This window comes from Felis catus, chromosome C1 (assembly GCF_018350175.1).
Source record: "Felis catus isolate Fca126 chromosome C1, F.catus_Fca126_mat1.0, whole genome shotgun sequence".
Lineage (NCBI taxonomy): Eukaryota > Metazoa > Chordata > Mammalia > Carnivora > Felidae > Felis > Felis catus.
The window spans coordinates 168624739-168639137 of NC_058375.1; the positions used below are offsets into that span (position 1 = coordinate 168624739).

General features: G+C 36.3%; 1 long non-coding RNA gene across 1 annotated transcript; it reads left to right on the top strand.

Moving 5' to 3' along the window:
* Nucleotides 1-2149: 2149 nt before the first annotated feature.
* LOC111561883 lies at nucleotides 2150-7081 on the top strand. The gene is made up of 3 exons (XR_006583373.1): nucleotides 2150-2395; nucleotides 4996-5061; nucleotides 6652-7081. It is a non-coding gene; the product is annotated as an uncharacterized LOC111561883 (long non-coding RNA).
* The last annotated feature ends 7318 nt before the right edge of the window (nucleotides 7082-14399 follow it).

Genomic DNA, 14399 nt, shown 5'->3' on the forward strand with positions numbered 1-14399 from the left:
TGAGACTTAGTGAATATTTCGCAGACGTGACACCAAAAATGTAACGCATAAAAGTGAAAAACAGTAAATCGATCTCATCAAAATTAAAAATTTTTGTGTCGCATAAGATCCCGTTAAGAGGATGAAAAGACAAGCTACAGAGTAAGAGAAAATATTTGTAAACATATCTGACAAAGCACTCATCCAGAAGTTGTAAAACTGAACTGTAAAAACAAATAATCTAATTAGAAAATGGGCAAAAAACATAGACATTTCACTGAAAAGAATATATGGATGGCAAGTCAACATGTGAAAAAATGTTCAGCATCACTAGCTATTAGGAAAATGCAAATTAAAGCCATGATGAGATATCACTATAAACCTCTCAGCATGATAAAATATAAAAATAGTGACAATCCTCAATGCTAGCAAGACTATAAAGATGCTTGATCCGTTATACATTGCTGGTAGGAATATAAATGGCACAGCCAATCTGGAAAAAACAGTTTGACAGTTTCTCAAAACAATTAAACATATACTTAGCACACAATCCAGCAATTGCACTCCTGGGCATTTATCTCAGAGAAATGAAACATTATTGTAACAGCTTTATTGTAATAGCCCAAAACTGGAAACAACCAAAATGTAATACTGCTCAGTAATAAAAACAAATGAACTATTGATATACACAACTTGGATGGATCTCAAGGACATTATGCTAAGTGAAAAAAAAAAAAAACAATTTTCCAAAGGACATATATGCTGTGAGTCGATTTATATAACATTCTTGAAATGACAAAATTATAGAGATGGGAAACAGATTATTGGTTACCAGGCATGGGGGGAGAGAATGGGGTGTGGCTATTAAAGGAGTAGCAGGAGGGAGATCTTCGTGGTGGTGGAATAATTCCCCATCTTGATTGCACTGATGGTTACAGGAGCCTACACATGGGAGAACACAGAATTATACACATACATCGTGTCAACATCTAATTCCTGTCATTGATACTGTATTATAATTGTGTAAGATGGACCCACTGGGGGGAAACTGAGTGAAGGGTCCACGGGTCCTCTGTGTACTACCTTTGTAACTTCTTGTGAGTCTATAATTATTTCAAAATAAAGTTTGTTTCATTTTAATTTCATGTTGAGGGCATCTCTGGGGAGCAACAGAGGCTTCTAGTCAGAGGAGCTGTGGATGGCTGAGGGCAGTGGACAGCAAAGTACAACGCAGAGGAAGGTTGTCTACCAGCTGAGAAGAAAGGCTGTGTCCAGATTTTTGTGGCAGAGAAAACGATCATTCCTTTCCAGTATGAATCCTAAGTATACTAATGTTTTTTAACCCTTGACTGCAGATTAGAACTAAGTGGAAAGTTTTTTAAATGCCCCATGCCCAGTCCTTTCTCCAGAGATTCTCTTTTGAGTTAGGATGATCCGAATTATCCTAGATGAGTCTAAAGTGCGGTCTGGCCTGAGGAACACCATATTACACCAAGAATGTAGCATTATTTCAGTGTCTGAAATGTGACACTATTTTGAGCCCTGTAAGAGAAAAGTAAACCCAAAGATTTATATTATTCTGATAATGAGTTTATGTCTCAAGGCTAGTTACTGAGCCTCTGGACTACCTAAATCATAATGGAGTTAAAAAAAGAACATAGGTGATTTTCCACATGCTATGTTAAAACAAGAAATCAATATTTTATCTTTTGAATGTGCGTGATTTTCTCAAATAATCGTTTTACTCTTTCATGGCCATGAATGAGGTGCAAGAAAAAAGTATTCTAAATTCCAGGACCTAATCTGTGATAAACCTCTTCTAGAAGGGGCAATTCTATATTGTGTAAACCAAGGTAAATAGCAGCAGGGGTCCTATCATATTGCCCAGGATAATAGAATGACAAATGTGTTCTATAAAAGGATTTGACACAAGTTTACAAATTAAAAAATAGTAAGCTTTATATTAATTACTATAATTATGGAAAGTTCTCAAGATTCCATATTACTATTCTTTTTTTAAAAAATTTTTTAATGTTTATTTATTCTTACAGAGAGAGAGAGAGAGAGAGCACAAACGGGGAGGGGCAGAGAGAGGAAGACACAGAATCTGAAGCAGGCTCCAGGCTCTGAGCTGTCAGCACAGAGCCCGATGTGGGGCTCAAACTCACAAACGGTGAGATCATGACCTGAGCCAAAGTCAGACACTCCATCAACTGAGCCACCCAGGTGCCCCTCCATATTACTATTCTATTCAACTTTACTTAACAGCAGTTCGTGATGCTCCTGAGCAAAAGTGCATATTACAGATGACACATAACTGAGATGTGGAGCAGAGTCCTGGAAACACTGTAGGGACTGAAGTAGAGGGCTGCTGTTCCTGTCCCTCCTACTCTACTTACTGTCTGTTTGACCCTGGGTGAGTTCTTTGTTAGTTGCCTTAGCTATAAATTTGAAATAACATTCTGAGGAATGAAAGAAATAATATAAGAAAGCACTTTAACTTATACAGTGCTAAACATGTTGCCATTGTCATTACCATTTTAAAAACTCAACTCTTGTTAGCTGCCCACTTATGGGTCTGTGAAACTAACATTTTTTAAAAGCTATAGTTTACATAAATAGAGCAAGTTTCTCATGATCAAAACTAGTGTGTGGTGAATGAATCATTAATTGAAGGGTGATAGTTTTCAAACTGCAAATGTCTTGGGCGTATTTACTGACATTGATGAATCCTATTAACTCTAACTCATGAAAGTGGCCCGCTCCCTCCACACACAGAACCATGTGGCATGCAGATACTGTATGCCATTTGCAGTTTTCCTTTTAGAAACCTAAAAGATATATATATATATATATTTTAATTGTTTAATGTTGATTTTTTTGAGAGAGAGCGCGCGCGTGAGTGGAGAAGGGCATAGAGCTGGAGACGCAGAATCCGAAGCAGGCTCCAGGCTCCGAGCTGTCAGCACAGAGCCCAACGCGGGGCTCCAGCCCACAAACTGCAAGATCATGACCTGAGCCAGAGTCGATCAGTTAACCGATTGAGCCACCCAGGCCCCCCTAAAAGATATATTTTATTTCCATTTCTAGCTTCTCCATTAAAGGGCTGGGGTGCTGCTAAATTCTTAAGCTTTAGATTTAGGAGCAAAAGATCTCGAACAATGTAGTCTAGCTGTTCCTATTCCATACCCTGAGGAAATGCAGAGGGCCACAAGGATATCTGGAGGAATTTCAAAATGTCTGTAGCATGTTGTACTAATTGGAAAGTACGAACATGCTACTGAATAGTGTGAGAATAAATGTCTTATGTAAATATTTTTTAAACTTCACAAAGACAAAATTGTACAAGAATTCTAAATAATAATTGCAAATAAGCCTTAATGAATGATTTATAAGAACAATTGAACAATAATAGTCTAAGAACTAGCTATGTCCTAAATATTGAAAATCATAAATAACATTTTATGGAGATAATTTTAGTATTACCCATAAATTATAACTTTTTAATTAACAAAAATATTTTTAATATACAAATTTTGGGGGCTTGCCTTATTTTACATTTTAACTATGTAACTAATTTCTATTTTCAAACATACTAATTCCTTGTCTTTGAGAAAATTACTGTTAAAAATCAACATTTAAAGTACAAACATAAACTTGGTGATTCCTCAATATCCATCATTTTCTATACTGCATCTGTATTTTTTCTCAAGTTGAGATATATACTTCAAAGTATACCTGTAGAGCTGTCCTTATATATACAAGTAATAGGTGATGTGATTTTATTGGGTTGTCTGTTTATACCCCCTTCCCAAACAGAATTACAATGCCCTATTATAAATGGCTACACCATAACATGAAATAGTCACAGAAACTGAGATCAATAAAAAATGAGTGTAGGAAAAATAAGTCAAAGTTCAAAGTGAGGTTAGAATGCATATGGCTCAATGTACTTGCCAGAGAAGGACTAAATTTAGCTGATGGGAAAAATAGGAATGGTTAATATACATGGGATCCAAATGCCAGGAGATGTGGTTCTTCCTGGTGCTGACATCTGGTGCCAAGACGTCTCTCCCATGCATCATCCGAAAGTGGACCCTCTTTGATATAGTAAATGGCATCATCAACAACACAGCTATACGTCCATACGAGTAGTGTCAGAGGCCTTTCCTCACAACATCTCCCCAAACTGGCTGATGCTGTAGCATCAAAGTTCAGGAAAACTACTTCTACAGGAACCAAAAAATATGTAGAACAGAAGCCCAGTTCTCTAATGAGCAAAGATGGATCAAGATTTGGAACCTAGCCAAATAGATAGTGGCAAAATGACTCCATCTTAATCCACAATTTTGAAGTTCAGAGGGAAGAATGACTAAAATAGCCAAGTGCCCAACTACCATTTATTTTTAAATAAACTAGAATAAAGGCAGAAATACTCTTTAAGCCTTATATGCTACCTAATTTCTTCAATATTGTTTTAATATGTGGTGGAGATTACGAGGATAGGACTTATAAAACATAAAAAAGAAAAAGGGAAATTATTAATGGGGAGTTGGATTTTGAAAAGAAAAGAAAATGAAAGTTTTGGGTAATGAAAAAGAAACAATTCATTTCGTATATTGGTATTGGGTATTTCATATCAAATTTGGTGCCAAGAATAAAAGAAGAAAAGCCAATGAATACAAATTAAATTGTACAGTAGCACTGAAAGAGATGCAATGAAATAGAAAAGGCCCACATTTCTTTTAACTGGATGCTCAAGGTAAAAAGCCAAATTACCTAAAAAAGCAGGGAAGGATATTCATAAACACATACTAAAATATCTATACATAGTGATAAATACTCTGCACGGTTCCCATGTCTTGATCTATTTCTGTTATCAGAACCCGGAGAACTGATTGGATAGTGGAGGGAAGAAGACCTCAGCTCAATTTACATAATCTACTTGTCTAATTTTGTGAATAGACTCTAGGAGATCTTCATGTATTACATTGAAAACTAGGCATTTCCTTTCAGAACTTACTGCCAAGAAAATCAAGACTTGAGCACTAGCCAAACAAAGAATTACAAAGGAGGCTACAGGTAAATCCCAAGATTAATTCATGTCAAGCCAATTAAATCAGAAGTCAATAATGTCCAAGAAAAATCACTGGGGCATATAATGGACTTGACTCAAAATTTAAGGAGTGAAGGTAAAAAAAAATTGTCCTCACTTTTGGCTGAGAGAGAATGGAAGGAATTTGAAGGAAAAAAATGGAAGCTAAAGGGAGTTAAAGTTCAGGTAAGTAAAGTAAGGCAACATGGAGATGAGAGATGGTTCCCTACCAGTTTTCTATGTACAAGCCAGCTATCAATTGGCTTTTATCTTGTGTAGGTGTTTGTAAGTCGTGAACCAGCCTTTGCAGAACAAGACAGGAAGGAAAGGCACATTTGGGCACTGACAGAAGAAATTAGCAAAATACACAAAAGAAATAGTTTCAAGATTATCTAGAGATAGAAACACCAAAGTATACCTTAAAATGTAGAAATGTATAGCTCCCAAATGGAAAAAATTCCTGAAATAATGAATAAAAACAGATGGGGAGAGGTAGCTCCCAAACTGGAAGAGGGACCCATAAACCACCAGAAAAGGAAAGAGCCCAAGAAAGAGATCATGAAAATGAGGTGGAGAAGGCTGTGGGGTAGAAATAAAGGTCCAGAAGGAGGAAATCAGACAAGAATTTACCTTGAACCAGCTGTTTGGCACTAACTCTTTGAGGTACCAAATCTCTGGCAAGTTTCCCCTCTTTGCCAACTTTTACCAGAGTAGAAACACGGTAGAAATTCTCAAGCCAAATTTAAATATGGCCAGTGGATTTTGTAGCCATGCTATAATACTGTTGAATTTAGAATAAATTTTACATAGAAGAATCATCTTGGGTCCTCTCCTGGAATTTTTACTTCATGAAATACAGGAATCCCACATGTAGAACATTCTCGATTATAAGGCATTCTCTTAAGTGGATCCTGAAGACATTATCATAATTAAGTTCTAGGGTACATATTAATGCAAAATCCTGATAAAGGGAACTCTTCTCATAAAAGAAGTATCTCTGTAGATAAACCCCAGAAGCATTACTGACAACTTCCCGTATATGAGACTATTAGGATGTGAGGCTACTAACAAGAGAATTTTCCTTTTGCTTGCAAATCCTAAAACCTGAATGAAATATTGACTAGAGGAAAAGCACACATAAAACAAGTACAATATGATGAGATGCTGGGAATAGAAAAAGCGAAAAAGGTAAGTGATCACTTAACACCTGCTTCCGTTCATAGCAAAGACCGAAAACACGTTCAAGGAGGAGAGTGAGTTGGTGAGAGCAAGGTGAATCATTGGCTGGAATTAAATTTGAGCTGGGTCTTGAACTGTTGGTCTGTTGGAAAGGTGACTGACAGGTACTTAATGAGAAAGAAACTCCATGAGCAAGGTACAAAGGAGAGGATGTAAAAAATGCATATAAGGGACTGTAATCAAGAGGGAAGAGAAGAGATGCATAGAGGAATAGAAAGATGACCTTGGATAGCAATGAGTAATCATGGAAAAAGCCTTAAAAATAAACTTACAGGAGCCAAGAAAATGATATGATGAAAACAGTATTTAATTTTTTTTTCCTTTTTGTCTTTTCACAGGTTAAACAGCCACCTAAGATCACTGGCGATGGATGCCGGCTAACAAGTGGGGAAGCAACATCTATGAGATGCTTTGTCGACTCCTAAAACTGTTCTCACACTGCAGACGCAGCCACCAATTAAACACACGAGTAGTGTGTGTGTGCATATTGTTGTTATCATTGTCTTTTGGAGGTAGTGTTTTACACCCAGTAAGTTACCTCTGGGAAAAATACTGCTTACATCATAGTAAATGTGGAGTGGAATATGTTTACTCAGGACTTTTTTTGAGATTTTCATTTCGTATGTTTAATTAAGACAGAATTTAAAGACTAGGGATGTTGTTAAAATATTGTTTCAGGTTGATGCAAGAATACTCTAGTGCTATTACGATAACTCCAACTGCTGATTGGTTTTATTTAATCATAAAGATCTTATATCTCAAAAGAAATACAGAGAACAAACTGATGGTTGCCAGAGGGGAGGGAGTGGGTGATTGGGCAAAATGGGTGAAGGGGAGTGGGAGATACAGCTTCCGGTTATAGAATGAATAAGTCACAGGGATATAAAGGTACAGCATAGGAGATATGGCCAAGGGTGTTGTAATAGCATTGTATGGTGACAGGTGCTGGCTACGTTTGTGGTGAGCATTGCATAACATACAGAGTTGTTGGAATCACTATGTTGTACACCTGTGATTAATGTAACATTGTGTGTCAGTCATACCTTAATTAAAAAAAAAAAAAGCCTCAAATGTTAAAGAGAGAGAGAGAATTATCTTAAAGTTGGATCAGAGGAAATATTATTGTCGTGAAATTAAATTACAGAATATCTTATAAGAGGATGAACTTAACACTCCATTCAACTTTTTTTTTACTACCATACTATCCAAGTAATAATGACCACGTATTTCGCACTTCACAGTGTGAACAGTGCTGAGTAACATTCTTTAAAAAACAACAAATGACACTGTCCTCAAATCCAGAAATCTGTGGAAATGCTATGTAAATATTTGAGGTCAGAATTTGGTTTGAAGTGTTTAGAAAAAGGAACGAGATATTTAAATGAGACAAATGGCTTAGAGGCTTAATGGAAACAGATGGATAGCAATTAGAGGGAAAGCTAAGCTGGAGCCCCACTGCAAATACTTCCCGGCTGGAGAGGAGCAGATGATCGCAGACCCAGGATGGGAGGACCGAGAAAGGAGACAGAATTGCTTACTCCTCTTGTTCAACCTCTCCTTGTAAGTAAAAAAAAAAAAAATTAAGGAAACGTACGGAGGAAAAATAGCGCTACCAAATGAACACCAACCGGAAGTCATAGTATCTGTATCATTTATTCTTTTTTTCCTGCTTTCCACTCCCTCTCCTTGTCTTCTTCCTTTTCTCTGTTCTCTGAGAGTCAGGATTTGTTTTACACCTTTGCCGTTTTCTTCATTTTGTTAGAAAGGGCCAGAGTCTTCCTCAAAATGGCAATCTTGAGTTAATATGGTAAAGGAGAGAGAGGAGAAGCCTGTACTTAACAGGATCGTATGGAAGGGGGCTGGCTACTAAAATTTATTTTTTCATGTTCAGAAAGTCTAGAGAGACTGAATGAAGCAGGGGGAGGAAGGGACTAACATGGCTTAGAGATTTACCATGTACACTTTCAAGAACGACTGGTTGTAAATTCTCAGCTTGGAAAATCACTTTTAATTGGCATGGGGGCGGTAGATGGGAGATAGGTGTGGAACTGTTGCCTTGTTAATATTACTTGGTTTATTCTGATTATATTGAATAATATTGCACGGTGACATTCAAAATATACCATGCTAATGATTCTAATTTGATGCTTCCTTTTTTGACTCTACTGCTCAAATAGCCTGAGGCATTAGTATTTTGACAGATGCTGGGCATTCTTGTAAGTACTCACCTCCAAAATCTTCATACATGGATCTTGACCATTAAAACCCTAATTGAAATCATGTTATGTCAAATAAGATGAATAGTACAAGAAGCAGTGTACATGAAGAATGGAAATATTTGGGAGGAAAATAAATCTTTCTAATCACTGACTGGTGTTGGGGGAAGGCAGATACTTCCTCTTAAGGATAGCAACTTACTTCAATTGTGGAGGTTCCCTGCTTTTTCTGCTGATAGAAAAGCCATAGGCATTTTCAAAAGATGTATCAATCAAGTTAGAATAAATACGTATGTATCTTGAAGTAGAATAAAAATATAAAATTTACATATTAAATGTAACTTGCTGAATAACATAAGAAATAAATAAATATTTGAAATTACCTAGGCTTGGTAATTAGCAATAAATTATCTTCCCAGGGAATTTAGCCAAACACTTTAATGTTTATATCAGAGTGAGAAGTATTCAAAGTAAAACCCAAGTATAAGTGACCAAAACTCATAAAGAAGCATGAATTTTCAACTTCAATTTCAAAAAGTTTGAATTAAGATACTGTGTAAGGAGTCATATGGCAGAAAAAATTCTGGCCGTAATTGAAAGGCCTGGGTTTTACAACTCCCTTGTATCTGTTTACCACCCTAAGACCAAGGTTTCGCCTGTATATAAAATGAAAGCTTTGGACTAAATGACTCGAGTTCCCTTCCACTTTTCCTACTTTATGAATCTGCAAAATCTTACAATGTGAGTGAAGAGAATGTATTCTCAATCCAAGGTTGATGCTCAAAATTCAGTTACTCTCCAGGATTCAGAATGTACACAGTGCCATCTCATTTTTAAAAGGATATTTACACATAAAAAATTTCTGGGAGGGCATACACCAAAATGGCAACATTTGTTTAACAGATATTTATTATTACTACCATGTGCCAGATACTGTGCTCTTCACAGTGTTTACTGCAGTGACCAAGAAGGACCTGGGCCTGGCCCTCAGGAGCTTATGAACTAGAGGCTATGTCCACTGGAGGCAGAATTTGCAGTGGGAGTTTCTTTTTCTTTCTTTCTTTTCTTTAATCACATTCCTGAAGTTGCTACATGTAACAACTTATCACATGTAGTAACTTTCTCTTATTACTATGAACAGAAATAATAAGAGAAAGTTACCACTTTAAAAATGTCCACTGTTTGCAAGATATCACATAGTCCTATTTCTTTGTAAACAGTAATGTACAAAAGAACACTCAGACCTCCAGGATTTTTAACGAAAACAAAGCAATTGCTTAAATCCGTTCTCACAAGCAACAGGTTTGGTACATTTTATTGCTAATTTATTATTATACCAGGTCTTTGTGGCCAGTTGACCAGAGGACCCAAATTGGGAACATGATGCTGTTAATAATTCTAGATCCCATTTAGAGCACAGCACCATAGAAGATTCAGAAGAAACTTTTTAAGTAAAACTGTTACTTACAAAGCTCAATCGTCATATGCCCCCTAGTAAAAATTTTATAGTGCTATCTTTAATTAGATCTGATCCTAACTAGAGTAGCCTCTTTGATGAGACCTGTCAGACTATTAAAATCCTTTCTGAAAGGTCCATGGTATTGTCTTCTTCTTGATCATTTGTTTTCTAGTTATTGTTTACTGATCCCTGTTTAGTCTTGTATGACTCAGGCTTAATGTGTACAGTTCTTCTTGTCTCAGAACCTGTTTTGGAGAAATCAGAAATCCCTTTTCACGTTTGCAATGGTTAGCCTTTTCAGCCAGATACTGCTTTCTTTCTTGTTAATGTTTTCTCCTTTCCTTTCTAAGTTTTCTCTTCCTAAGTATTTTCTTCTAAATCATCCATAGAGTCATACTCCACATGAATTTCACTTGACTTTCATTGTAGAAGTTGTTGAGCTGTTATAATTATTTTTCCCAATCTGACAATGTATAGCTTCCTAGATATTTTCATTATTATTCTTTTTTATTATTACTATTGCTATGATTATTAGTGATCTAGTACTAATTAATATTTTAAATGCAGATATATTTACATGCAATATATTAATTACAGTCAAAAGGAATATATATTAATAAGTGTGATGTTGAGGATGGCCTAGGTAATTATATCAGAAAACTATTTTCATTTTTTAATAATCTAGCTAATCATTTATCATTTCTATGGGCAGCCTAATCTGATATTTAATAATTTTGGAAAAGTCAGGGTAATATTCTAAAGATAGCGTTGATTTGTCAATCTGTAGAACGGAGTTGTAACCATTCTTCTCTTAGTATCCTATAGTCTTCTATAGTGGTGTTACATTGTTTTCTACCTAAGCTACATTCATCATGCTATAGTTTAAGCCTGTGTCCTGATGTTCTCTAACAGAAGTAATTTCTATATTTATCTATAATTTTTAAGTGGTATTAGGTTAAAATGATCCCTCATGTGACTTATCACTTAACTTTTTAATTCAGCTTAAAATATTTTCCAAGTCTTACAAATACAAGGCTCTTGTACAGACTTGAAGTCAAACTAAGTGTTACCTCTACCCACAGAGAAATTTCAGTCTAGCAAGGGAAATGAAACAGATCATAATCATCCAAACTTGGTCACAAGCCACACTTAGTCCAAGTTCTTTTGAGTTGTACAGCATAAACTTCACATTCATTTGAAAGTGAAGATGATCCATCTGCCCTGTTCCAGACCCCATTTACCATCAGTATTGAATCGGTTGACATGAAAAGTGTACCTTCTTTCCCTTGCCACTTAGCCCAGCTTGGAGTACACCGTCATGGCATGGCGAGTGCTTTCCTTTGAACAACACTGTTAATGACTATTACTCTATACATTTCACAGATAAAGAAATCAGAACCCTGAGAAGTTAAGTTCTTCACCCAAGTGCCACAGTTAGGGCTCATTTGAGTCCAAGCCCCAATCTTCTCAGTGAAACTTGGGCACCTTTTCCTGAGGTATCACTACTGTCAGAATCAAGGTTCCTTTTGGTAAATCCTCCAACCAACCTCCTAGATGCTTCCATGGAAACTGCAGAATCTGATCGATGCAAAATTTATGGAGACTATTACCTTTTCAACATTCATAATGAAGGCATTTCTGGAAGAAGTGAGAAGAATTGAGATCAATTGATTGTCACTGTGTACAGTATTGTGTTGTGAAGGATTCTGAAGGCTCGTTTGAGATCAATAGAAAAAGGTTGCCATAATTAATTACTGATATTTACTATGGGCGTACAAAGGGGAAGCGGTCGTATACAGGTCATGTATTTTTTTCCATCCCTAATCATCTGTGAAGTAGCATACTTTGTACATCTTACATACAATATAATTCACTGACTTATGGTCATTTCACTTTTCACTCTCATCCATGCTTCTGTCTACCATGACCCTCTGTTTTGCCCTCCCTTATCACACAAAATTCTAATTTTTCTATTCTTTCTTGCCATCGCTATCTACTTCAAACAGTTCTTTTTATATCATTAGGGGGAAAGATCTTTAACCCATTTATTTTCTTTATGGAGAGACTATAGTTTGTTACTTTGAATAGTTAGATATCATATGGACATAAAGAATCAAAGTTAACATATAGGAATAAGAAATAATTTATAGTCACAAAGGATTGAGTTGTGGTTACCATAGTAACCTTAGCTATGAATGCTAAGGCTTTCTAAGGTAGGAAACTTAACCATAATAGCACGGAAACATGGCTTTTTCATGCTTAATAAGCTAGACATATTACATATCATAACTGTGTGCAATAAATTACTTCTGCAAGGTAAAGAAACCTCTAAGATGGTAAATCAGCAATTTTTAAGGGTTGACTAGCTTCTTCAAAATGGCCTATGGGTAGGAAAATAATAGACCATCTACTGCAAGGTCTTTTGATATCTATGTAATAAGAGAAGTAAAAATAAACATTTGGACATATCATAGTCTTGAAAATAAAGTCAAATTTCTAAGAAAATCATAGAACCTGAGAGTCAGCAAGAACCTCAGAGACCAGCCTGAAGCAGAATCGTGTTGTATGGATTCCCTAATAGATTACAGCCAGCCTTGGCTTAAACTCTTGAAAGAGAGACCTTCTTTTCTCACCAGGCAGCCCGTCTCCTAGTTGTACAGATTGAAGTGTTATTTTAAAGTTGTTTCTCTGAGTCAACAATCTGCCTTCTTTTTGCTCTCACCCCTGATTCCTGCGCCGCTCTCTGGAATGACAGAGTGAAAGTGATCCCTATAACGTCGCTTGACAATTCTTTAGATATTTGAAGACAGCTGTTAAGGTTTTTCACTAGTGTGATTCCTAAGGTTAACCTGTCTCAGTTCCTTCAGTTCTTCCTGTAGATCATAGTTTCCTGACCCTGCCAGCATCTACTGGCCACTACTGATTGTAGATGTCTCTCTTGAATTAAGGGGGAAGGAGTGCTGAATTAAGCAAAGTAACTTTTTCATGTGTCTATTACATTCCAGGCACTGGGCCAATGTGGTCTGATTATCTCAGAACGTAAGGATCTACACTCTTCATAATATTCTTTTAAACCATGTGGTCAGCGAAACCTGCACAGTGTTTCACAGGAACTGCTGTTTTTCCCTACTGATTTGTACTTCCATATTTGCATGTCTAAGTCTAGGAAGCAGATCTTTTTTTCCTGCTAAATTTCTTCTTGTTTTGATCTGATATTTGTTGCCTGGAAATATACTTTGGCGGTGGTGGAGAAGAAAGTTTTGAATCTTAAGGCTACCATTGTTAACCTTTTAAAATCTAACAATTATGTCTTCTATTTCCATGACGAAAGTATTGATTGGGACAGCTTCAGGAAAGGAATCCTCTAGTCTTCCGTGTTTGTTCTCATTGCAGGCTGAAACAGAGATACTGCTGATACCCTTATCTTGCATTTTCATGCTCAGGTATACTTTGTAAAAACCTTTGAAAACCACGATCTTGTTTAAACCTTGCAGCCACCTAGAAGACTGAGTTACAGCAGTTATTATATCTTTGTTTGACAGGTAGGGATACTTACAAGGCCACACGGCTGCCAAATGGCTCAGGGAGTACTGCAACACACCTTAGTTCTTCCCTTCTGTACTGTAGTGTCTTCCAGTGGGATCTGTATTCACCCTGAGGAGGAAAACAGGCTCTATCACTGCCAACAGAAACTGCCATCTGGTTTCAGACAACATCAGGAAGAAAGAGACAGCCTCAATATCCTTAACCTAATGTGCAATATATCCAAGAGAAACAAAGCTAGCAAATACTTAAAAGTAATGTAACCATCACTGTGTTAGCTATGATTGTTAAATAAGCTGTCAATACACCAAGCTGGACTATTTTCCCACCTACATTACCAGCTTATCTGGATATTATGACAGTAATTCTTTTTTTCTAAAATCCTTATATACCGATCTTAACATTTTGTATTAACCAACCTAATAATTCTGATAAAGTAGAAGCAAATATTTTGGAATGTGTTATCCTAAAGAAACCATGTAAAATCTTAGATTCTTTCCTAAATCTTAATCACTTACACAATAATGCTACCATTTCACAATGGATAGGTTTTTACTTTTCCGAAATGGCGCAATTCTTATCCTTCAAGTCTCCGGGAACCTTTGCAGGACTCTGAATTTTTCGAATATTTCTAGGAAGATCTTAGGCAACTGGTAAAAGTTTCTTTGACACTTCATGCTTTTGGAGACTCAAAATCATTTGTAGCTACCAAAAGTTTCATGTTACTTCCTTACATACCTTGAGCATACCACGATTGCTTCTATAATTTGTTCGTTTTCCGCATTTATTTGGAAACCTGGCCAAATATGAAAGCAAATCAGGGTCTGGATATTGTTTCTGAAATGTAGAAACATGAAATCATTTACCT